Source organism: Lampris incognitus, unplaced genomic scaffold (assembly GCF_029633865.1).
Source record: "Lampris incognitus isolate fLamInc1 unplaced genomic scaffold, fLamInc1.hap2 H_1, whole genome shotgun sequence".
Lineage (NCBI taxonomy): Eukaryota > Metazoa > Chordata > Actinopteri > Lampriformes > Lampridae > Lampris > Lampris incognitus.
In genome coordinates, this window is record NW_026611076.1 from 2068912 (window position 1) to 2094077 (window position 25166).

Genomic DNA, 25166 nt, shown 5'->3' on the forward strand with positions numbered 1-25166 from the left:
TAAACACTCCTCAACTGTTTAACATCTGTAACGCAGTATAAACACTCCTCAGCTGTTTAACATGTGAAACACAGTATAAACACTCCTCAGCTGTTTAACATATGTAACACAGTATAAACACTCCTCAGCTGTTTAACATCTGTAGCACAGTATAAACACTCCTCAGCTGTTTAACATCTGTAACGCAGTATAAACACTCCTCAGCTGTTTAACATCTGTAATGCAGTATAAACACTCCTCAGCACTTTAACATATGTAACACAGTATAAACACTCCTCAGCAGTTTAAAATATGTAACACAGTATAAACACTCCTTAGCTGTTTAACATCTGTAACACAGTATAAACACTCCTCAGCTGTTTAACATATGTAACACAGTATAAACACTCCTCAGCTGTTTAACATCTGTAGCACAGTATAAACACTCCTCAGCTGTTTAACATCTGTAACGCAGTATAAACACTCCTCAGCTGTTTAACATCTGTAATGCTGTATAAACACTCCTCAGCACTTTAACATATGTAACACAGTATAAACACTCCTCACCTGTTTAACATCTGTAACGCAGTATAAACACTCCTCAGCTGTTTAACATATGTAACGCAGTATAAACACTCCTCAGCTGTTTAACATCTGTAGCACAGTATAAACACTCCTCAGCTGTTTAACATCTGTAACGCAGTATAAACACTCCTCAGCTGTTTAACATCTGTAATGCAGTATAAACACTCCTCAGCAGTTTAACATCTGTAATGCAGTATAAACACTCCTCAGCAGTTTAAATTATGTAACACAGTATAAACACTCCTCAGCTGTTTAACATATGTAACGCAGTATAAACACTCCTCAGCTGTTTAACATATGTAACACAGTATAAACACTCCTCAGCTGTTTAACATCTGTAGCACAGTATAAACACTATTCAGCTGTTTAACATCTGTAGCACAGTATAAACACTCCTCAGCTGTTTAACATCTGTAATGCAGTATAAACACTCCTCAGCTGTTTAACATCTGTAGCACAGCATAAACACTCCTCAGCTGTTTAACATCTGTAGCACAGTATAAACACTCCTCAGCTGTTTAACATATGTAACACAGTATCAACACTCCTCAGCTGTTTAACATATGTAATGCAGTATAAACACTCCTCAACTGTTTAACATCTGTAATGCAGTATAAACACTCCTCAGCAGTTTAACATCTGTAACACAGTATAAACACTCCTCAGCTGTTTAACATATGTAATGCAGTATAAACACTCCTCAACTGTTTAACATCTGTAACGCAGTATAAACACTCCTCAGCTGTTTAACATCTGTAACACAGTATAAACACTCCTCAGCTGTTTAACATCTGTAACACAGTATAAACACTCCTCAGCTGTTTAACATATGTAACACAGTATAAACACTCCTCAGCTGTTTAACATATGTAATGCAGTATAAACACTCCTCAACTGTTTAACATCTGTAACGCAGTATAAACACTCCTCAGCTGTTTAACATCTGTAGCACAGTATAAACACTCCTCAGCTGTTTAACATCTGTAACGCAGTATAAACACTCCTCAGCTGTTTAACATCTGTAATGCTGTATAAACACTCCTCAGCAGTTTAAAATATGTAACTCAGTATAAACACTCCTCAGCTGTTTAACATATGTAATGCAGTATAAACACTCCTCAGCTGTTTAACATCTGTAACGCAGTATAAACACTCCTCAGCTGTTTAACATATGTAACACAGTATAAACACTCCTTAGCTGTTTAACATATGTAATGCAGTATAAACACTCCTCAGCTGTTTAACATCTGTAATGCAGTATAAACACTCCTCAACTGTTTAACATCTGTAACGCAGTATAAACACTCCTCAGCTGTTTAACATGTGAAACATGGTATAAACACTCCTCAGCTGTTTAACATATGTAATGCAGTATAAACACTCCTCAGCTGTTTAACATCTGTAATGCAGTATAAACACTCCTCAGCTGTTTAACATATGTAACACAGTATAAACACTCCTCAGCTGTTTAACATATGTAATGCAGTATAAACACTCCTCAGCAGTTTAAAATATGTAACACAGTATAAACACTCCTCAGCTGTTTAACATATGTAATGCAGTATAAACACTCCTCAGCAGTTTAACATCTGTAACGCAGTATAAACACTCCTCAGCTGTTTAACATATGTAACACAGCATAAACACTCCTTAGCTGTTTAACATATGTAATGCAGTATAAACACTCCTCAGCTGTTTAACATCTGTAATGCAGTATAAACCCTCCTCAACTGTTTAACATCTGTAACGCAGTATAAACACTCCTCAGCTGTTTAACATGTGAAACACAGTATAAACACTCCTCAGCTGTTTAACATATGTAATGCAGTATAAACACTACTCAGCTGTTTAACATCTGTAATGCAGTATAAACACTCCTCAGCTGTTTAACATATGTAACGCAGTACAAACACTCCTCAGCTGTTTAACATCTGTAATGCAGTATAAACACTCCTCAGCTGTTTAACTTATGTAATGCAGTACAAACACTCCTCAGCTGTTTAACATCTGTAATGCAGTATAAACACTCCTCAGCTGTTTAACATCTGAAACATAGTATAAACACTCCTCAGCTGTTTAACATCTGTAACACAGTATAAACACTCCTCAACTGTTTAACATCTGTAACGCAGTATAAACACTCCTCAGCTGTTTAACATCTGTAATGCAGTATAAACACTCCTCAGCAGTTTAACATATGTAACACAGTATAAACACTCCTCAGCTGTTTAACATATGTAATGTAGTATAAACACTCCTCAACTGTTTAACATCTGTAACGCAGTATAAACACTCCTCAGCTGTTTAACATATGTAATGCAGTATAAACACTCCTCAGCTGTTTAACATCTGTAATGCTGTATAAACACTCCTCAGCAGTTTAAAATATGTAACTCGGTATAAACACTCCTCAGCTGTTTAACATATGTAATGCAGTACAAAAACTCCTCAGCTGTTTAACATCTGTAATGCAGTATAAACACTCATCAGCTGTTTAACATCTGTAACGCAGTATAAACACTCCTCAGCTGTTTAACATCTGTAACGCAGTATAAACACTCCTCAGCTGTTTAACATATGTAATGCAGTATAAACACTCCTCAGCTGTTTAACATCTGTAACGCAGTATAAACACTCCTCAGCTGTTTAACATCTGTAATGCAGTATAAACACTCCTCAACTGTTTAACATCTGTAACGCAGTATAAACACTCCTCAGCTGTTTAACATGTGAAACACAGTATAAACACTCCTCAGCTGTTTAACATATGTAACACAGTATAAACACTCCTCAGCTGTTTAACATCTGTAGCACAGTATAAACACTCCTCAGCTGTTTAACATCTGTAACGCAGTATAAACACTCCTCAGCTGTTTAACATCTGTAATGCAGTATAAACACTCCTCAGCACTTTAACATATGTAACACAGTATAAACACTCCTCAGCAGTTTAAAATATGTAACACAATATAAACACTCCTTAGCTGTTTAACATCTGTAACACAGTATAAACACTCCTCAGCTGTTTAACATATGTAACACAGTATAAACACTCCTCAGCTGTTTAACATATGTAATGCAGTATAAACACTCCTCAGCTGTTTAACATGTGAAACACAGTATAAACACTCCTCAGCTGTTTAACATATGTAACACAGTATAAACACTCCTCAGCTGTTTAACATCTGTAGCACAGTATAAACACTCCTCAGCTGTTTAACATATGTAATGCAGTATAAACACTCCTCAACTGTTTAACATCTGTAACGCAGTATAAACACTCCTCAGCTGTTTAACATCTGTAACACAGTATAAACACTCCTCAGCTGTTTAACATCTGTAACACAGTATAAACACTCCTCAGCTGTTTAACATATGTAACACAGTATAAACACTCCTCAGCTGTTTAACATATGTAATGCAGTATAAACACTCCTCAACTGTTTAACATCTGTAACGCAGTATAAACACTCCTCAGCTGTTTAACATCTGTAGCACAGTATAAACACTCCTCAGCTGTTTAACATCTGTAACGCAGTATAAACACTCCTCAGCTGTTTAACATCTGTAATGCTGTATAAACACTCCTCAGCAGTTTAAAATATGTAACTCAGTATAAACACTCCTCAGCTGTTTAACATATGTAATGCAGTATAAACACTCCTCAGCTGTTTAACATCTGTAACGCAGTATAAACACTCCTCAGCTGTTTAACATATGTAACACAGTATAAACACTCCTTAGCTGTTTAACATATGTAATGCAGTATAAACACTCCTCAGCTGTTTAACATCTGTAATGCAGTATAAACACTCCTCAACTGTTTAACATCTGTAACGCAGTATAAACACTCCTCAGCTGTTTAACATATGTAACACAGTATAAACACTCCTCAGCTGTTTAACATATGTAATGCAGTATAAACACTCCTCAGCAGTTTAAAATATGTAACACAGTATAAACACTCCTCAGCTGTTTAACATATGTAATGCAGTATAAACACTCCTCAGCAGTTTAACATCTGTAACGCAGTATAAACACTCCTCAGCTGTTTAACATATGTAACACAGCATAAACACTCCTTAGCTGTTTAACATATGTAATGCAGTATAAACACTCCTCAGCTGTTTAACATCTGTATTGCAGTATAAACCCTCCTCAACTGTTTAACATCTGTAACGCAGTATAAACACTCCTCAGCTGTTTAACATGTGAAACACAGTATAAACACTCCTCAGCTGTTTAACATATGTAATGCAGTATAAACACTACTCAGCTGTTTAACATCTGTAATGCAGTATAAACACTCCTCAGCTGTTTAACATATGTAACGCAGTATAAACACTCCTCAGCTGTTTAACTTATGTAATGCAGTACAAACACTCCTCAGCTGTTTAACATCTGTAATGCAGTATAAACACTCCTCAGCTGTTTAACATCTGAAACATAGTATAAACACTCCTCAGCTGTTTAACATCTGTAACACAGTATAAACACTCCTCAACTGTTTAACATCTGTAACGCAGTATAAACACTCCTCAGCTGTTTAACATCTGTAATGCAGTATAAACACTCCTCAGCAGTTTAACATATGTAACACAGTATAAACAATCCTCAGCTGTTTAACATATGTAATGTAGTATAAACACTCCTCAACTGTTTAACATCTGTAACGCAGTATAAACACTCCTCAGCTGTTTAACATATGTAATGCAGTATAAACACTCCTCAGCTGTTTAACATCTGTAATGCTGTATAAACACTCCTCAGCAGTTTAAAATATGTAACTCGGTATAAACACTCCTCAGCTGTTTAACATATGTAATGCAGTACAAACACTCCTCAGCTGTTTAACATCTGTAATGCAGTATAAACACTCCTCAGCTGTTTAACATCTGTAACGCAGTATAAACACTCCTCAGCTGTTTAACATCTGTAACGCAGTATAAACACTCCTCAGCTGTTTAACATCTGTAACGCAGTATAAACACTCCTCAGCTGTTTAACATATGTAATGCAGTATAAACACTCCTCAGCTGTTTAACATCTGTAACGCAGTATAAACACTCCTCAGCTGTTTAACATCTGTAATGCAGTATAAACACTCCTCAACTGTTTAACATCTGTAACGCAGTATAAACACTCCTCAGCTGTTTAACATGTGAAACACAGTATAAACACTCCTCAGCTGTTTAACATATGTAACACAGTATAAACACTCCTCAGCTGTTTAACATCTGTAGCACAGTATAAACACTCCTCAGCTGTTTAACATATGTAACACAGTATAAACACTCCTCAGCTGTTTAACATCTATAACGCAGTATAAACACTCCTCAGCTGTTTAACATCTGTAATGCAGTATAAACACTCCTCAGCACTTTAACATATATAACACAGTATAAACACTCCTCAGCTGTTTAACATATGTAACGCAGTATAAACACTCCTCAGCTGTTTAACATATGTAACGCAGTATAAACACTCCTCAGCTGTTTAACATCTGTAGCACAGTATAAACACTCCTCATCTGTTTAACATCTGTAACGCAGTATAAACACTCCTCAGCTGTTTAACATCTGTAATGCAGTATAAACACTCCTCAGCAGTTTAACATCTGTAATGCAGTATAAACACTCCTCAGCAGTTTAAAATATGTAACACAGTATAAACACTCCTCAGCTGTTTAACATCTGTAATGCTGTATAAACACTCCTCAGCAGTTTAAAATATGTAATGCAGTATAAAAACTCCTCAGCTGTTTAACATCTGTAACGCAGTATAAACACTCCTCAGCTGTTTAACATATGTAACACAGTATAAACACTCCTTAGCTGTTTAACATATGTAATGCAGTATAAACACTCCTCAGCTGTTTAACATCTGTAATGCAGTATAAACACTCCTCAACTGTTTAACATCTGTAACGCAGTATAAACACTCCTCAGCTGTTTAACATGTGAAACACAGTATAAACACTCCTCAGCTGTTTAACATATGTAATGCAGTATAAACACTACTCAGCTGTTTAACATATGTAATGCAGTATTAACACTCCTCAACTGTTTAACATCTGTAACGCAGTATAAACACTCCTCAGCTGTTTAACATATGTAACACAGTATAAACACTCCTCAGCTGTTTAACATCTGTAGCACAGTATAAACACTCCTCAGCTGTTTAACATCTATAACGCAGTATAAACACTCCTCAGCTGTTTAACATCTGTAATGCAGTATAAACACTCCTCAGCACTTTAACATATATAACACAGTATAAACACTCCTCAGCTGTTTAACATATGTAACGCAGTATAAACACTCCTCAGCAGTTTAACATATGTAACGCAGTATAAACACTCCTCAGCTGTTTAACATCTGTAGCACAGTATAAACACTCCTCATCTGTTTAACATCTGTAACGCAGTATAAACACTCCTCAGCTGTTTAACATCTGTAATGCAGTAAAAACACTCCTCAGCAGTTTAACATCTGTAATGCAGTATAAACACTCCTCAGCAGTTTAAAATACGTAACACAGTATAAACACTCCTCAGCTGTTTAACATATGTAATGCAGTATAAACACTCCTCAGCTGTTTAACATCTGTAACGCAGTATAAACACTCCTCAGCTGTTTAACATATGTAACACAGTATAAACACTCCTCAGCTGTTTAACATCTGTAGCACAGTATAAACACTCCTCAGCTGTTTAACATCTGTAGCACAGTATAAACACTCCTCAGCTGTTTAACATCTGTAATGCAGTATAAACACTCCTCAGCTGTTTAACATCTGTAGCACAGCATAAACACTCCTCAGCTGTTTAACATCTGTAGCACAGTATAAACACTCCTCAGCTGTTTAACATATGTAGCACAGTATAAACACTCCTCAGCTGTTTAACATATGTAATGCAGTATAAACACTCCTCAACTGTTTAACATCTGTAATGCAGTATAAACACTCCTCAGCAGTTTAACATATGTAACACAGTATAAACACTCCTCAGCTGTTTAACATATGTAATGCAGTATAAACACTCCTCAACTGTTTAACATCTGTAACGCAGTATAAACACTCCTCAGCTGTTTAACATCTGTAACACAGTATAAACACTCCTCAGCTGTTTAATATCTGTAACACAGTATAAACACTCCTCAGCTGTTTAACATATGTAACACAGTATAAACACTCCTCAGCTGTTTAACATCTGTAATGCAGTATAAACACTCCTCAACTGTTTAACATCTGTAACGCAGTATAAACACTCCTCAGCTGTTTAACATGTGAAACACAGTATAAACACTCCTCAGCTGTTTAACATATGTAATGCAGTATAAACACTTCTCAGCTGTTTAACATCTGTAATGCAGTATAAACACTCCTCAGCTGTTTAACATATGTAACGCAGTATAAACACTCCTCAGCTGTTTAACTTATGTAATGCAGTACAAACACTCCTCAGCTGTTTAACATCTGTAATGCAGTATAAACACTCCTCAGCTGTTTAACATCTGAAACACAGTATAAACACTCCTCAGCTGTTTAACATCTGTAACACAGTATAAACACTCCTCAGCTGTTTAACATATGTAATGCAGTATAAACACTCCTCAGCTGTTTAACATCTGTAATGCAGTATAAACACTCCTCAGCAGTTTAACATATGTAACACAGTATAAACACTCCTCAGCTGTTTAACATATGTAATGCAGTATAAACACTCCTCAACTGTTTAACATCTGTAATGCAGTATAAACACTCCTCAGCAGTTTAACATCTGTAGCACATTATAAACACTCCTCAGCTGTTTAACATCTATAACGCAGTATAAACACTCCTCAGCTGTTTAACATCTGTAATGCAGTATAAACACTCCTCAGCACTTTAACATATATAACACAGTATAAACACTCCTCAGCTGTTTAACATATGTAACGCAGTATAAACACTCCTCAGCTGTTTAACATATGTAATGCAGTATTAACACTCCTCAACTGTTTAACATCTGTAACGCAGTATAAACACTCCTCAGCTGTTTAACATATGTAACACAGTATAAACACTCCTCAGCTGTTTAACATCTATAACGCAGTATAAACACTCCTCAGCAGTTTAACATCTGTAGCACATTATAAACACTCCTCAGCTGTTTAACATATGTAATGCAGTATAAACACTCCTCAGCTGTTTAACATCTGTAGCACAGTATAAACACTCCTCAGCTGTTTAACATCTGTAACACAGTATAAACACTCCTCAGCTGTTTAACATCTGTAACACAGTATAAACACTCCTCAGCTGTTTAACATCTGTAACACAGTATAAACACTCCTCAGCTGTTTAACATATGTAATGCAGTATAAACACTCCTCAACTGTTTAACATCTGTAACGCAGTATAAACACTCCTCAGCTGTTTAACATCTGTAATGCAGTATAAACACTCCTCAGCAGTTTAACATATGTAACACAGTATAAACACTCCTCAGCTGTTTAACATATGTAATGTAGTATAAACACTCCTCAACTGTTTAACATCTGTAACGCAGTATAAACACTCCTCAGCTGTTTAACATATGTAATGCAGTATAAACACTCCTCAGCTGTTTAACATCTGTAATGCTGTATAAACACTCCTCAGCAGTTTAAAATATGTAACACAGTATAAACACTCCTCAGCTGTTTAACATATGTAATGCAGTATAAACACTCCTCAGCTGTTTAACATATGTAGCACAGTATAAACACTCCTCAGCTGTTTAACATCTGTAACACAGTATAAACACTCCTCAGCTGTTTAACATCTGTAACACAGTATAAACACTCCTCAGCTGTTTAACATATGTAACACAGTATAAACACTCCTCAGCTGTTTAACATATGTAATGCAGTATAAACACTCCTCAACTGTTTAACATCTGTAACGCAGTATAAACACCCCTCAGCTGTTTAACATCTGTAATGCAGTATAAACACTCCTCAGCAGTTTAACATATGTAACACAGTATAAACACTCCTCAGCTGTTTAACATATGTAATGTAGTATAAACACTCCTCAACTGTTTAACATCTGTAACGCAGTATAAACACTCCTCAGCTGTTTAACATATGTAATGCAGTATAAACACTCCTCAGCTGTTTAACATCTGTAATGCTGTATAAACACTCCTCAGCAGTTTAAAATATGTAACACAGTATAAACACTCCTCAGCTGTTTAACATATGTAATGCAGTATAAACACTCCTCAGCTGTTTAACATCTGTAGCACAGTATAAACACTCCTCAGCTGTTTAACATCTGTAACACAGTATAAACACTCCTCAGCTGTTTAACATCTGTAACACAGTATAAACACTCCTCAGCTGTTTAACATATGTAACACAGTATAAACACTCCTCAGCTGTTTAACATCTGTAACGCAGTATAAACACTCCTCAGCTGTTTAACATATGTAACACAGTATAAACACTCCTCAGCTGTTTAACATATGTAATGCAGTATAAACACTCCTCAGCTGTTTAACATCTGTAGCACAGTATAAACACTCCTCAGCTGTTTAACATTTGTAATGCAGTATAAACACTCCTCAGCTGTTTAACATCTGTAGCACAGCATAAACAATCCTCAGCTGTTTAACATCTGTAGCACAGTATAAACACTCCTCAGCTGTTTAACATATGTAACACAGTATAAGCACTCCTCAGCTGTTTAACATATGTAATGCAGTATAAACACTTCTCAACTGTTTAACATCTGTAACGCAGTATAAACACTCCTCAGCTGTTTAACATCTGTAACACAGTATAAACACTCCTCAGCTGTTTAACATCTGTAACACAGTATAAACACTCCTCAGCTGTTTAACATATGTAACACAGTATAAACACTCCTCAGCTGTTTAACATATGTAATGCAGTATAAACACTCCTCAACTGTTTAACATCTGTAACGCAGTATAAACACTCCTCAGCTGTTTAACATCTGTAGCACAGTATAAACACTCCTCAGCTGTTTAACATCTGTAACGCAGTATAAACACTCCTCAGCTGTTTAACATCTGTAATGCTGTATAAACACTCCTCAGCAGTTTAAAATATGTAACACAGTATAAACACTCCTCAGCTGTTTAACATATGTAATGCAGTATAAACACTCCTCAGCTGTTTAACATCTGTAACGCAGTATAAACACTCCTCAGCTGTTTAACATATGTAACGCAGTATAAACACTCCTCAGCTGTTTAACATATGTAACACAGTATAAACACTCCTTAGCTGTTTAACATATGTAATGCAGTATAAACACTCCTCAGCTGTTTAACATCTGTAATGCAGTATAAACACTCCTCAACTGTTTAACATCTGTAACGCAGTATAAACACTCCTCAGCTGTTTAACATGTGAAACACAGTATAAACACTCCTCAGCTGTTTAACATATGTAATGCAGTATAAACACTACTCAGCTGTTTAACATCTGTAATGCAGTATAAACACTCCTCAGCTGTTTAACATCTGTAATGCAGTAAAAACACTCCTCAGCTGTTTAACATCTGAAACACAGTATAAACACTCCTCAGCTGTTTAACATCTGTAACACAGTATAAACACTCCTCAGCTGTTTAACATATGTAATGCAGTATAAACACTCCTCAGCTGTTTAACATCTGTAATGCAGTATAAACACTCCTCAGCTGTTTAACATCTGTAGCACAGTATAAACACTGCTCAGCTGTTTAACATCTTTAACACAGTATAAACACTCATCAGCTGTTTAACATCTGTAGCACAGTTTAAACACTCCTCAGCTGTTTAACATCTGTAGCACATTATAAACACTCCTCAGCTGTTTAACATCTGTAACACAGTATAAACACTCCTCAGCTGTTTAACATCTGTAGCACAGTATAAACACTCCTCAGCTGTTTAATATCTGTAACACAGTATAAACACTCCTCAGCTGTTTAACATCTGTAGCACAGTATAAACACTCCTCAGCTGTTTAATATCTGTAACACAGTATAAACACTCCTCAGCTGTTTAACATCTGTAATGCAGTATAAACACTCCTCAGCAGTTTAAAATATGTAACACAGTATAAACACTCCTCAGCTGTTTAACATATGTAATGCAGTATAAACACTCCTCAGCTGTTTAACATCTGTAACGCAGTATAAACACTCCTCAGCTGTTTAACATATGTAACACAGTATAAACACTCCTCAGCTGTTTAACATATGTAATGCAGTATAAACACTCCTCAGCTGTTTAACATCTGTAGCACAGTATAAACACTCCTCAGCTGTTTAACATATGTAACACAGTATAAACACTCCTTAGCTTTTTAACATATGTAATGCAGTATAAACACTCCTCAGCTGTTTAACATCTGTAATGCAGTATAAACACTCCTCAACTGTTTAACATCTGTAACGCAGTATAAACACTCCTCAGCTGTTTAACATGTGAAACACAGTATAAACACTCCTCAGCTGTTTAACATATGTAACACAGTATAAACACTCCTCAGCTGTTTAACATCTGTAGCACAGTATAAACACTCCTCAGCTGTTTAACATCTGTAACGCAGTATAAACACTCCTCAGCTGTTTAACATCTGTAATGCAGTATAAACACTCCTCAGCACTTTAACATATGTAACACAGTATAAACACTCCTCAGCAGTTTAAAATATGTAACACAGTATAAACACTCCTTAGCTGTTTAACATCTGTAACACAGTATAAACACTCCTCAGCTGTTTAACATATGTAACACAGTATAAACACTCCTCAGCTGTTTAACATCTGTAGCACAGTATAAACACTCCTCAGCTGTTTAACATCTGTAACGCAGTATAAACACTCCTCAGCTGTTTAACATCTGTAATGCTGTATAAACACTCCTCAGCACTTTAACATATGTAACACAGTATAAACACTCCTCACCTGTTTAACATCTGTAACGCAGTATAAACACTCCTCAGCTGTTTAACATATGTAACGCAGTATAAACACTCCTCAGCTGTTTAACATCTGTAGCACAGTATAAACACTCCTCAGCTGTTTAACATCTGTAACGCAGTATAAACACTCCTCAGCTGTTTAACATCTGTAATGCAGTATAAACACTCCTCAGCAGTTTAACATCTGTAATGCAGTATAAACACTCCTCAGCAGTTTAAATTATGTAACACAGTATAAACACTCCTCAGCTGTTTAACATATGTAACGCAGTATAAACACTCCTCAGCTGTTTAACATATGTAACACAGTATAAACACTCCTCAGCTGTTTAACATCTGTAGCACAGTATAAACACTATTCAGCTGTTTAACATCTGTAGCACAGTATAAACACTCCTCAGCTGTTTAACATCTGTAATGCAGTATAAACACTCCTCAGCTGTTTAACATCTGTAGCACAGCATAAACACTCCTCAGCTGTTTAACATCTGTAGCACAGTATAAACACTCCTCAGCTGTTTAACATATGTAACACAGTATAAACACTCCTCAGCTGTTTAACATATGTAATGCAGTATAAACACTCCTCAACTGTTTAACATCTGTAATGCAGTATAAACACTCCTCAGCAGTTTAACATCTGTAACACAGTATAAACACTCCTCAGCTGTTTAACATATGTAATGCAGTATAAACACTCCTCAACTGTTTAACATCTGTAACGCAGTATAAACACTCCTCAGCTGTTTAACATCTGTAACACAGTATAAACACTCCTCAGCTGTTTAACATCTGTAACACAGTATAAACACTCCTCAGCTGTTTAACATATGTAACACAGTATAAACACTCCTCAGCTGTTTAACATATGTAATGCAGTATAAACACTCCTCAACTGTTTAACATCTGTAACGCAGTATAAACACTCCTCAGCTGTTTAACATCTGTAGCACAGTATAAACACTCCTCAGCTGTTTAACATCTGTAACGCAGTATAAACACTCCTCAGCTGTTTAACATCTGTAATGCTGTATAAACACTCCTCAGCAGTTTAAAATATGTAACTCAGTATAAACACTCCTCAGCTGTTTAACATATGTAATGCAGTATAAACACTCCTCAGCTGTTTAACATCTGTAACGCAGTATAAACACTCCTCAGCTGTTTAACATATGTAACACAGTATAAACACTCCTTAGCTGTTTAACATATGTAATGCAGTATAAACACTCCTCAGCTGTTTAACATCTGTAATGCAGTATAAACACTCCTCAACTGTTTAACATCTGTAACGCAGTATAAACACTCCTCAGCTGTTTAACATGTGAAACATGGTATAAACACTCCTCAGCTGTTTAACATATGTAATGCAGTATAAACACTCCTCAGCTGTTTAACATCTGTAATGCAGTATAAACACTCCTCAGCTGTTTAACATATGTAACACAGTATAAACACTCCTCAGCTGTTTAACATATGTAATGCAGTATAAACACTCCTCAGCAGTTTAAAATATGTAACACAGTATAAACACTCCTCAGCTGTTTAACATATGTAATGCAGTATAAACACTCCTCAGCAGTTTAACATCTGTAACGCAGTATAAACACTCCTCAGCTGTTTAACATATGTAACACAGCATAAACACTCCTTAGCTGTTTAACATATGTAATGCAGTATAAACACTCCTCAGCTGTTTAACATCTGTAATGCAGTATAAACCCTCCTCAACTGTTTAACATCTGTAACGCAGTATAAACACTCCTCAGCTGTTTAACATGTGAAACACAGTATAAACACTCCTCAGCTGTTTAACATATGTAATGCAGTATAAACACTACTCAGCTGTTTAACATCTGTAATGCAGTATAAACACTCCTCAGCTGTTTAACATATGTAACGCAGTACAAACACTCCTCAGCTGTTTAACATCTGTAATGCAGTATAAACACTCCTCAGCTGTTTAACTTATGTAATGCAGTACAAACACTCCTCAGCTGTTTAACATCTGTAATGCAGTATAAACACTCCTCAGCTGTTTAACATCTGAAACATAGTATAAACACTCCTCAGCTGTTTAACATCTGTAACACAGTATAAACACTCCTCAACTGTTTAACATCTGTAACGCAGTATAAACACTCCTCAGCTGTTTAACATCTGTAATGCAGTATAAACACTCCTCAGCAGTTTAACATATGTAACACAGTATAAACACTCCTCAGCTGTTTAACATATGTAATGTAGTATAAACACTCCTCAACTGTTTAACATCTGTAACGCAGTATAAACACTCCTCAGCTGTTTAACATATGTAATGCAGTATAAACACTCCTCAGCTGTTTAACATCTGTAATGCTGTATAAACACTCCTCAGCAGTTTAAAATATGTAACTCGGTATAAACACTCCTCAGCTGTTTAACATATGTAATGCAGTACAAAAACTCCTCAGCTGTTTAACATCTGTAATGCAGTATAAACACTCCTCAGCTGTTTAACATCTGTAACGCAGTATAAACACTCCTCAGCTGTTTAACATCTGTAACGCAGTATAAACACTCCTCAGCTGTTTAACATATGTAATGCAGTATAAACACTCCTCAGCTGTTTAACATCTGTAACGCAGTATAAACACTCCTCAGCTGTTTAACATCTGTAATGCAGTATAAACACTCCTCAACTGTTTAACATCTGTAACGCAGTATAAACACTCCTCAGCTGTTTAACATGTGAAACACAGTATAAACACTCCTCAGCTGTTTAACATATGTAACACAGTATAAACACTCCTCAGCTGTTTAACATCTGTAGCACAGTATAAACACTCCTCAGCTGTTTAACATCTGTAACGCAGTATAAACACTCCTCAGCTGTTTAACATCTGTAATGCAGTATAAACACTCCTCAGCACTTTAACATATGTAACACAGTATAAACACTCCTCAGCAGTTTAAAATATGTAACACAATATAAACACTCCTTAGCTGTTTAACATCTGTAACACAGTATAAACACTCCTCAGCTGTTTAACATATGTAACACAGTATAAACACTCCTCAGCTGTTTAACATATGTAATGCAGTATAAACACTCCTCAGCTGTTTAACATGTGAAACACAGTATAAACACTCCTCAGCTGTTTAACATATGTAACACAGTATAAACACTCCTCAGCTGTTTAACATCTGTAGCACAGTATAAACACTCCTCAGCTGTTTAACATATGTAATGCAGTATAAACACTCCTCAACTGTTTAACATCTGTAACGCAGTATAAACACTCCTCAGCTGTTTAACATCTGTAACACAGTATAAACACTCCTCAGCTGTTTAACATCTGTAACACAGTATAAACACTCCTCAGCTGTTTAACATATGTAACACAGTATAAACACTCCTCAGCTGTTTAACATATGTAATGCAGTATAAACACTCCTCAACTGTTTAACATCTGTAACGCAGTATAAACACTCCTCAGCTGTTTAACATCTGTAGCACAGTATAAACACTCCTCAGCTGTTTAACATCTGTAACGCAGTATAAACACTCCTCAGCTGTTTAACATCTGTAATGCTGTATAAACACTCCTCAGCAGTTTAAAATATGTAACTCAGTATAAACACTCCTCAGCTGTTTAACATATGTAATGCAGTATAAACACTCCTCAGCTGTTTAACATCTGTAACGCAGTATAAACACTCCTCAGCTGTTTAACATATGTAACACAGTATAAACACTCCTTAGCTGTTTAACATATGTAATGCAGTATAAACACTCCTCAGCTGTTTAACATCTGTAATGCAGTATAAACACTCCTCAACTGTTTAACATCTGTAACGCAGTATAAACACTCCTCAGCTGTTTAACATGTGAAACATGGTATAAACACTCCTCAGCTGTTTAACATATGTAATGCAGTATAAACACTCCTCAGCTGTTTAACATCTGTAATGCAGTATAAACACTCCTCAGCTGTTTAACATATGTAACACAGTATAAACACTCCTCAGCTGTTTAACATATGTAATGCAGTATAAACACTCCTCAGCAGTTTAAAATATGTAACACAGTATAAACACTCCTCAGCTGTTTAACATATGTAATGCAGTATAAACACTCCTCAGCAGTTTAACATCTGTAACGCAGTATAAACACTCCTCAGCTGTTTAACATATGTAACACAGCATAAACACTCCTTAGCTGTTTAACATATGTAATGCAGTATAAACACTCCTCAGCTGTTTAACATCTGTATTGCAGTATAAACCCTCCTCAACTGTTTAACATCTGTAACGCAGTATAAACACTCCTCAGCTGTTTAACATGTGAAACACAGTATAAACACTCCTCAGCTGTTTAACATATGTAATGCAGTATAAACACTACTCAGCTGTTTAACATCTGTAATGCAGTATAAACACTCCTCAGCTGTTTAACATATGTAACGCAGTATAAACACTCCTCAGCTGTTTAACTTATGTAATGCAGTACAAACACTCCTCAGCTGTTTAACATCTGTAATGCAGTATAAACACTCCTCAGCTGTTTAACATCTGAAACATAGTATAAACACTCCTCAGCTGTTTAACATCTGTAACACAGTATAAACACTCCTCAACTGTTTAACATCTGTAACGCAGTATAAACACTCCTCAGCTGTTTAACATCTGTAATGCAGTATAAACACTCCTCAGCAGTTTAACATATGTAACACAGTATAAACAATCCTCAGCTGTTTAACATATGTAATGTAGTATAAACACTCCTCAACTGTTTAACATCTGTAACGCAGTATAAACACTCCTCAGCTGTTTAACATATGTAATGCAGTATAAACACTCCTCAGCTGTTTAACATCTGTAATGCTGTATAAACACTCCTCAGCAGTTTAAAATATGTAACTCGGTATAAACACTCCTCAGCTGTTTAACATATGTAATGCAGTACAAACACTCCTCAGCTGTTTAACATCTGTAATGCAGTATAAACACTCCTCAGCTGTTTAACATCTGTAACGCAGTATAAACACTCCTCAGCTGTTTAACATCTGTAACGCAGTATAAACACTCCTCAGCTGTTTAACATCTGTAACGCAGTATAAACACTCCTCAGCTGTTTAACATATGTAATGCAGTATAAACACTCCTCAGCTGTTTAACATCTGTAACGCAGTATAAACACTCCTCAGCTGTTTAACATCTGTAATGCAGTATAAACACTCCTCAACTGTTTAACATCTGTAACGCAGTATAAACACTCCTCAGCTGTTTAACATGTGAAACACAGTATAAACACTCCTCAGCTGTTTAACATATGTAACACAGTATAAACACTCCTCAGCTGTTTAACATCTGTAGCACAGTATAAACACTCCTCAGCTGTTTAACATCTGTAACGCAGTATAAACACTCCTCAGCTGTTTAACATCTGTAATGCAGTATAAACACTCCTCAGCACTTTAACATATGTAACACAGTATAAACACTCCTCAGCAGTTTAAAATATGTAACACAATATAAACACTCCTTAGCTGTTTAACATCTGTAACACAGTATAAACACTCCTCAGCTGTTTAACATATGTAACACAGTATAAACACTCCTCAGCTGTTTAACATATGTAATGCAGTATTAACACTCCTCAACTGTTTAACATATGTAACGCAGTATAAACACTCCTCAGCTGTTTAACATCTGTAGCACAGTATAAACACTCCTCAGCTGTTTAACATCTATAACGCAGTATAAACACTCCTCAGCTGTTTAACATCTGTAATGCAGTATAAACACTCCTCAGCACTTTAACATATATAACACAGTATAAACACTCCTCAGCTGTTTAACATATGTAACGCAGTATAAACATTCCTCAGCTGTTTAACATATGTAAGGCAGTATAAACACTCCTCAGCTGTTTAACATCTGTAGCACAGTATAAACACTCCTCATCTGTTTAACATCTGTAACGCAGTATAAACACTCCTCAGCTGTTTAACATCTGTAATGCAGTATAAACACTCCTCAGCAGTTTAACATCTGTAATGCAGTATAAACACTCCTCAGCAGTTTAAAATATGTAACACAGTATAAACACTCCTCAGCTGTTTAACATCTGTAATGCTGTATAAACACTCCTCAGCAGTTTAAAATATGTAATGCAGTATAAAAACTCCTCAGCTGTTTAACATCTGTAACGCAGTATAAACGCTCCTCAGCTGTTTAACATATGTAACACAGTATAAACACTCCTTAGCTGTTTAACATATGTAATGCAGTATAAACACTACTCAGCTGTTTAACATCTGTAATGCAGTATAAACACTCCTCAGCTGTTTAACATATGTAACGCAGTATAAACACTCCTCAGCTGTTTAACTTATGTAATGCAGTACAAACACTCCTCAGCTGTTTAACATCTGTAATGCAGTATAAACACTCCTCAGCTGTTTAACATCTGAAACACAGTATAAACACTCCTCAGCTGTTTAACATCTGTAACACAGTATAAACACTCCTCAGCTGTTTAACATATGTAATGCAGTATAAACACTCCTCAGCTGTTTAACATCTGTAATGCAGTATAAACACTCCTCAGCAGTTTAACATATGTAACACAGTATAAACACTCCTCAGCTGTTTAACATATGTAATGCAGTATAAACACTCATCAACTGTTTAACATCTGTAATGCAGTATAAACACTCCTCAGCAGTTTAACATCTGTAGCACATTATAAACACTCCTCAGCTGTTTAACATCTATAACGCAGTATAAACACTCCTCAGCTGTTTAACATCTGTAATGCAGTATAAACACTCCTCAGCACTTTGACATATATAACACAGTATAAACACTCCTCAGCTGTTTAACATATGTAACGCAGTATAAACACTCCTCAGCTGTTTAACATATGTAATGCAGTATTAACACTCCTCAACTGTTTAACATCTGTAACGCAGTATAAACACTCCTCAGCTGTTTAACATATGTAACACAGTATAAACACTCCTCAGCTGTTTAACATCTGTAGCACAGTATAAACACTCCTCAGCTGTTTAACATCTATAACGCAGTATAAACACTCCTCAGCTGTTTAACATCTGTAATGCAGTATAAACACTCCTCAGCACTTTAACATATATAACACAGTATAAACACTCCTCAGCTGTTTAACATATGTAACGCAGTATAAACACTCCTCAGCAGTTTAACATATGTAACGCAGTATAAACACTCCTCAGCTGTTTAACATCTGTAGCACAGTATAAACACTCCTCATCTGTTTAACATCTGTAACGCAGTATAAACACTCCTCAGCTGTTTAACATCTGTAATGCAGTAAAAACACTCCTCAGCAGTTTAACATCTGTAATGCAGTATAAACACTCCTCAGCAGTTTAAAATACGTAACACAGTATAAACACTCCTCAGCTGTTTAACATATGTAATGCAGTATAAACACTCCTCAGCTGTTTAACATCTGTAACGCAGTATAAACACTCCTCAGCTGTTTAACATATGTAACACAGTATAAACACTCCTCAGCTGTTTAACATCTGTAGCACAGTATAAACACTCCTCAGCTGTTTAACATCTGTAGCACAGTATAAACACTCCTCAGCTGTTTAACATCTGTAATGCAGTATAAACACTCCTCAGCTGTTTAACATCTGTAGCACAGCATAAACCCTCCTCAGCTGTTTAACATCTGTAGCACAGTATAAACACTCCTCAGCTGTTTAACATATGTAGCACAGTATAAACACTCCTCAGCTGTTTAACATATGTAATGCAGTATAAACACTCCTCAACTGTTTAACATCTGTAATGCAGTATAAACACTCCTCAGCAGTTTAACATATGTAACACAGTATAAACACTCCTCAGCTGTTTAACATATGTAATGCAGTATAAACACTCCTCAACTGTTTAACATCTGTAACGCAGTATAAACACTCCTCAGCTGTTTAACATCTGTAACACAGTATAAACACTCCTCAGCTGTTTAACATCTGTAACACAGTATAAACACTCCTCAGCTGTTTAACATATGTAACACAGTATTAACACTCCTCAACTGTTTAACATCTGTAACGCAGTATAAACACTCCTCAGCTGTTTAACATATGTAACACAGTATAAACACTCCTCAGCTGTTTAACATCTGTAGCACAGTATAAACACTCCTCAGCTGTTTAACATCTATAACGCAGTATAAACACTCCTCAGCTGTTTAACATCTGTAATGCAGTATAAACACTCCTCAGCACTTTAACATATATAACACAGTATAAACACTCCTCAGCTGTTTAACATATGTAACGCAGTATAAACACTCCTCAGCAGTTTAACATATGTAACGCAGTATAAACACTCCTCAGCTGTTTAACATCTGTAGCACAGTATAAACACTCCTCATCTGTTTAACATCTGTAACGCAGTATAAACACTCCTCAGCTGTTTAACATCTGTAATGCAGTAAAAACACTCCTCAGCAGTTTAACATCTGTAATGCAGTATAAACACTCCTCAGCAGTTTAAAATACGTAACACAGTATAAACACTCCTCAGCTGTTTAACATATGTAATGCAGTATAAACACTCCTCAGCTGTTTAACATCTGTAACGCAGTATAAACACTCCTCAGCTGTTTAACATATGTAACACAGTATAAACACTCCTCAGCTGTTTAACATCTGTAGCACAGTATAAACACTCCTCAGCTGTTTAACATCTGTAGCACAGTATAAACACTCCTCAGCTGTTTAACATCTGTAATGCAGTATAAACACTCCTCAGCTGTTTAACATCTGTAGCACAGCATAAACACTCCTCAGCTGTTTAACATCTCTAGCACAGTATAAACACTCCTCAGCTGTTTAACATATGTAGCACAGTATAAACACTCCTCAGCTGTTTAACATATGTAATGCAGTATAAACACTCCTCAACTGTTTAACATCTGTAATGCAGTATAAACACTCCTCAGCAGTTTAACATATGTAACACAGTATAAACACTCCTCAGCTGTTTAACATATGTAATGCAGTATAAACACTCCTCAACTGTTTAACATCTGTAACGCAGTATAAACACTCCTCAGCTGTTTAACATCTGTAACACAGTATAAACACTCCTCAGCTGTTTAACATCTGTAACACAGTATAAACACTCCTCAGCTGTTTAACATATGTAACACAGTATAAACACTCCTCAGCTGTTTAACATCTGTAATGCAGTATAAACACTCCTCAACTGTTTAACATCTGTAACGCAGTATAAACACTCCTCAGCTGTTTAACATGTGAAACACAGTATAAACACTCCTCAGCTGTTTAACATATGTAATGCAGTATAAACACTACTCAGCTGTTTAACATCTGTAATGCAGTATAAACACTCCTCAGCTGTTTAACATATGTAACGCAGTATAAACACTCCTCAGCTGTTTAACTTATGTAATGCAGTACAAACACTCCTCAGCTGTTTAACATCTGTAATGCAGTATAAACACTCCTCAGCTGTTTAACATCTGAAACACAGTATAAACACTCCTCAGCTGTTTAACATCTGTAACACAGTATAAACACTCCTCAGCTGTTTAACATATGTAATGCAGTATAAACACTCCTCAGCTGTTTAACATCTGTAATGCAGTATAAACACTCCTCAGCAGTTTAACATATGTAACACAGTATAAACACTCCTCAGCTGTTTAACATATGTAATGCAGTATAAACACTCCTCAACTGTTTAACATCTGTAATGCAGTATAAACACTCCTCAGCAGTTTAACATCTGTAGCACATTATAAACACTCCTCAGCTGTTTAACATCTATAACGCAGTATAAACACTCCTCAGCTGTTTAACATCTGTAATGCAGTATAAACACTCCTCAGCACTTTAACATATATAACACAGTATAAACACTCCTCAGCTGTTTAACATATGTAACGCAGTATAAACACTCCTCAGCTGTTTAACATATGTAATGCAGTATTAACACTCCTCAACTGTTTAACATCTGTAACGCAGTATAAACACTCCTCAGCTGTTTAACATATGTAACACAGTATAAACACTCCTCAGCTGTTTAACATCTATAACGCAGTATAAACACTCCTCAGCAGTTTAACATCTGTAGCACATTATAAACACTCCTCAGCTGTTTAACATATGTAATGCAGTATAAACACTCCTCAGCTGTTTAACATCTGTAGCACAGTATAAACACTCCTCAGCTGTTTAACATCTGTAACACAGTATAAACACTCCTCAGCTGTTTAACATCTGTAACACAGTATAAACACTCCTCAGCTGTTTAACATATGTAACACAGTATAAACACTCCTCAGCTGTTTAACATATGTAATGCAGTATAAACACTCCTCAACTGTTTAACATCTGTAACGCAGTATAAACACTCCTCAGCTGTTTAACATCTGTAATGCAGTATAAACACTCCTCAGCAGTTTAACATATGTAACACAGTATAAACACTCCTCAGCTGTTTAACATATGTAATGTAGTATAAACACTCCTCAACTGTTTAACATCTGTAACGCAGTATAAACACTCCTCAGCTGTTTAACATATGTAATGCAGTATAAACACTCCTCAGCTGTTTAACATCTGTAATGCTGTATAAACACTCCTCAGCTGTTTAACATCTGAAACACAGTATAAACACTCCTCAGCTGTTTAACATCTATAACACAGTATAAACACTCCTCAGCTGTTTAACATATGTAATGCAGTATAAACACTCCTCAGCTGTTTAACATCTGTAATGCAGTATAAACACTCCTCAGCTGTTTAACATATGTAACACAGTATAAACACTCCTCAGCTGTTTAACATATGTAATGCAGTATAAACACTCCTCAGCAGTTTAAAATATGTAACACAGTATAAACACTCCTCAGCTGTTTAACATATGTAATGCAGTATAAACACTCCTCAGCAGTTTAACATCTGTAACGCAGTATAAACACTCCTCAGCTGTTTAACATATGTAACACAGCATAAACACTCCTTAGCTGTTTAACATATGTAATGCAGTATAAACACTCCTCAGCTGTTTAACATCTGTAATGCAGTATAAACCCTCCTCAACTGTTTAACATCTGTAACGCAGTATAAACACTCCTCAGCTGTTTAACATGTGAAACACAGTATAAACACTCCTCAGCTGTTTAACATATGTAATGCAGTATAAACACTACTCAGCTGTTTAACATCTGTAATGCAGTATAAACACTCCTCAGCTGTTTAACATATGTAACGCAGTATAAACACTCCTCAGCTGTTTAACTTATGTAATGCAGTACAAACACTCCTCAGCTGTTTAACATCTGTAATGCAGTATAAACACTCCTCAGCTGTTTAACATCTGAAACACAGTATAAACACTCCTCAGCTGTTTAACATCTGTAACACAGTATAAACACTCCTCAGCTGTTTAACATATGTAATGCAGTATAAACAATCCTCAGCTGTTTAACATCTGTAATGCAGTATAAACACTCCTCAGCTGTTTAACATATGTAACACAGTATAAACACTCCTCAGCTGTTTAACATATGTAATGCAGTATAAACACTCCTCAACTGTTTAACATCTGTAATGCAGTATAAACACTCCTCAGCAGTTTAACATCTGTAGCACATTATAAACACTCCTCAGCTGTTTAACATATGTAATGCAGTATAAACACTCCTCAGCTGTTTAACATCTGTACCACAGTATAAACACTCCTCAGCTGTTTAACATCTGTAACACACTATAAACACTCCTCAGCTGTTTAACATCTGTAACACAGTATAAACACTCCTCAGCTGTTTAACATATGTAACACAGTATAAACACTCCTCAGCTGTTTAACATATGTAATGCAGTATAAACACTCCTCAACTGTTTAACATCTGTAACGCAGTATAAACACTCCTCAGCTGTTTAACATCTGTAATGCAGTATAAACACTCCTCAGCAGTTTAACATATGTAACACAGTATAAACACTCCTCAGCTGTTTAACATATGTAATGTAGTATAAACACTCCTCAACTGTTTAACATCTGTAACGCAGTATAAACACTCCTCAGCTGTTTAACATATGTAATGCAGTATAAACACTCCTCAGCTGTTTAACATCTGTAATGCTGTATAAACACTCCTCAGCAGTTTAAAATATGTAACTCGGTATAAACACTCCTCAGCTGTTTAACATATGTAATGCAGTACAAACACTCCTCAGCTGTTTAACATCTGTAATGCAGTATAAACACTCCTCAGCTGTTTAACATCTGTAACGCAGTATAAACACTCCTCAGCTGTTTAACATATGTAACACAGTATAAACACTCCTCAGCAGTTTAAAATATGTAACACAATATAAACACTCCTTAGCTGTTTAACATCTGTAACACAGTATAAACACTCCTCAGCTGTTTAACATATGTAACACAGTATAAACACTCCTCAGCTGTTTAACATATGTAATGCAGTATTAACACTCCTCAACTGTTTAACATCTGTAACGCAGTATAAACACTCCTCAGCTGTTTAACATATGTAACACAGTATAAACACTCCTCAGCTGTTTAACATCTGTAGCACAGTATAAACACTCC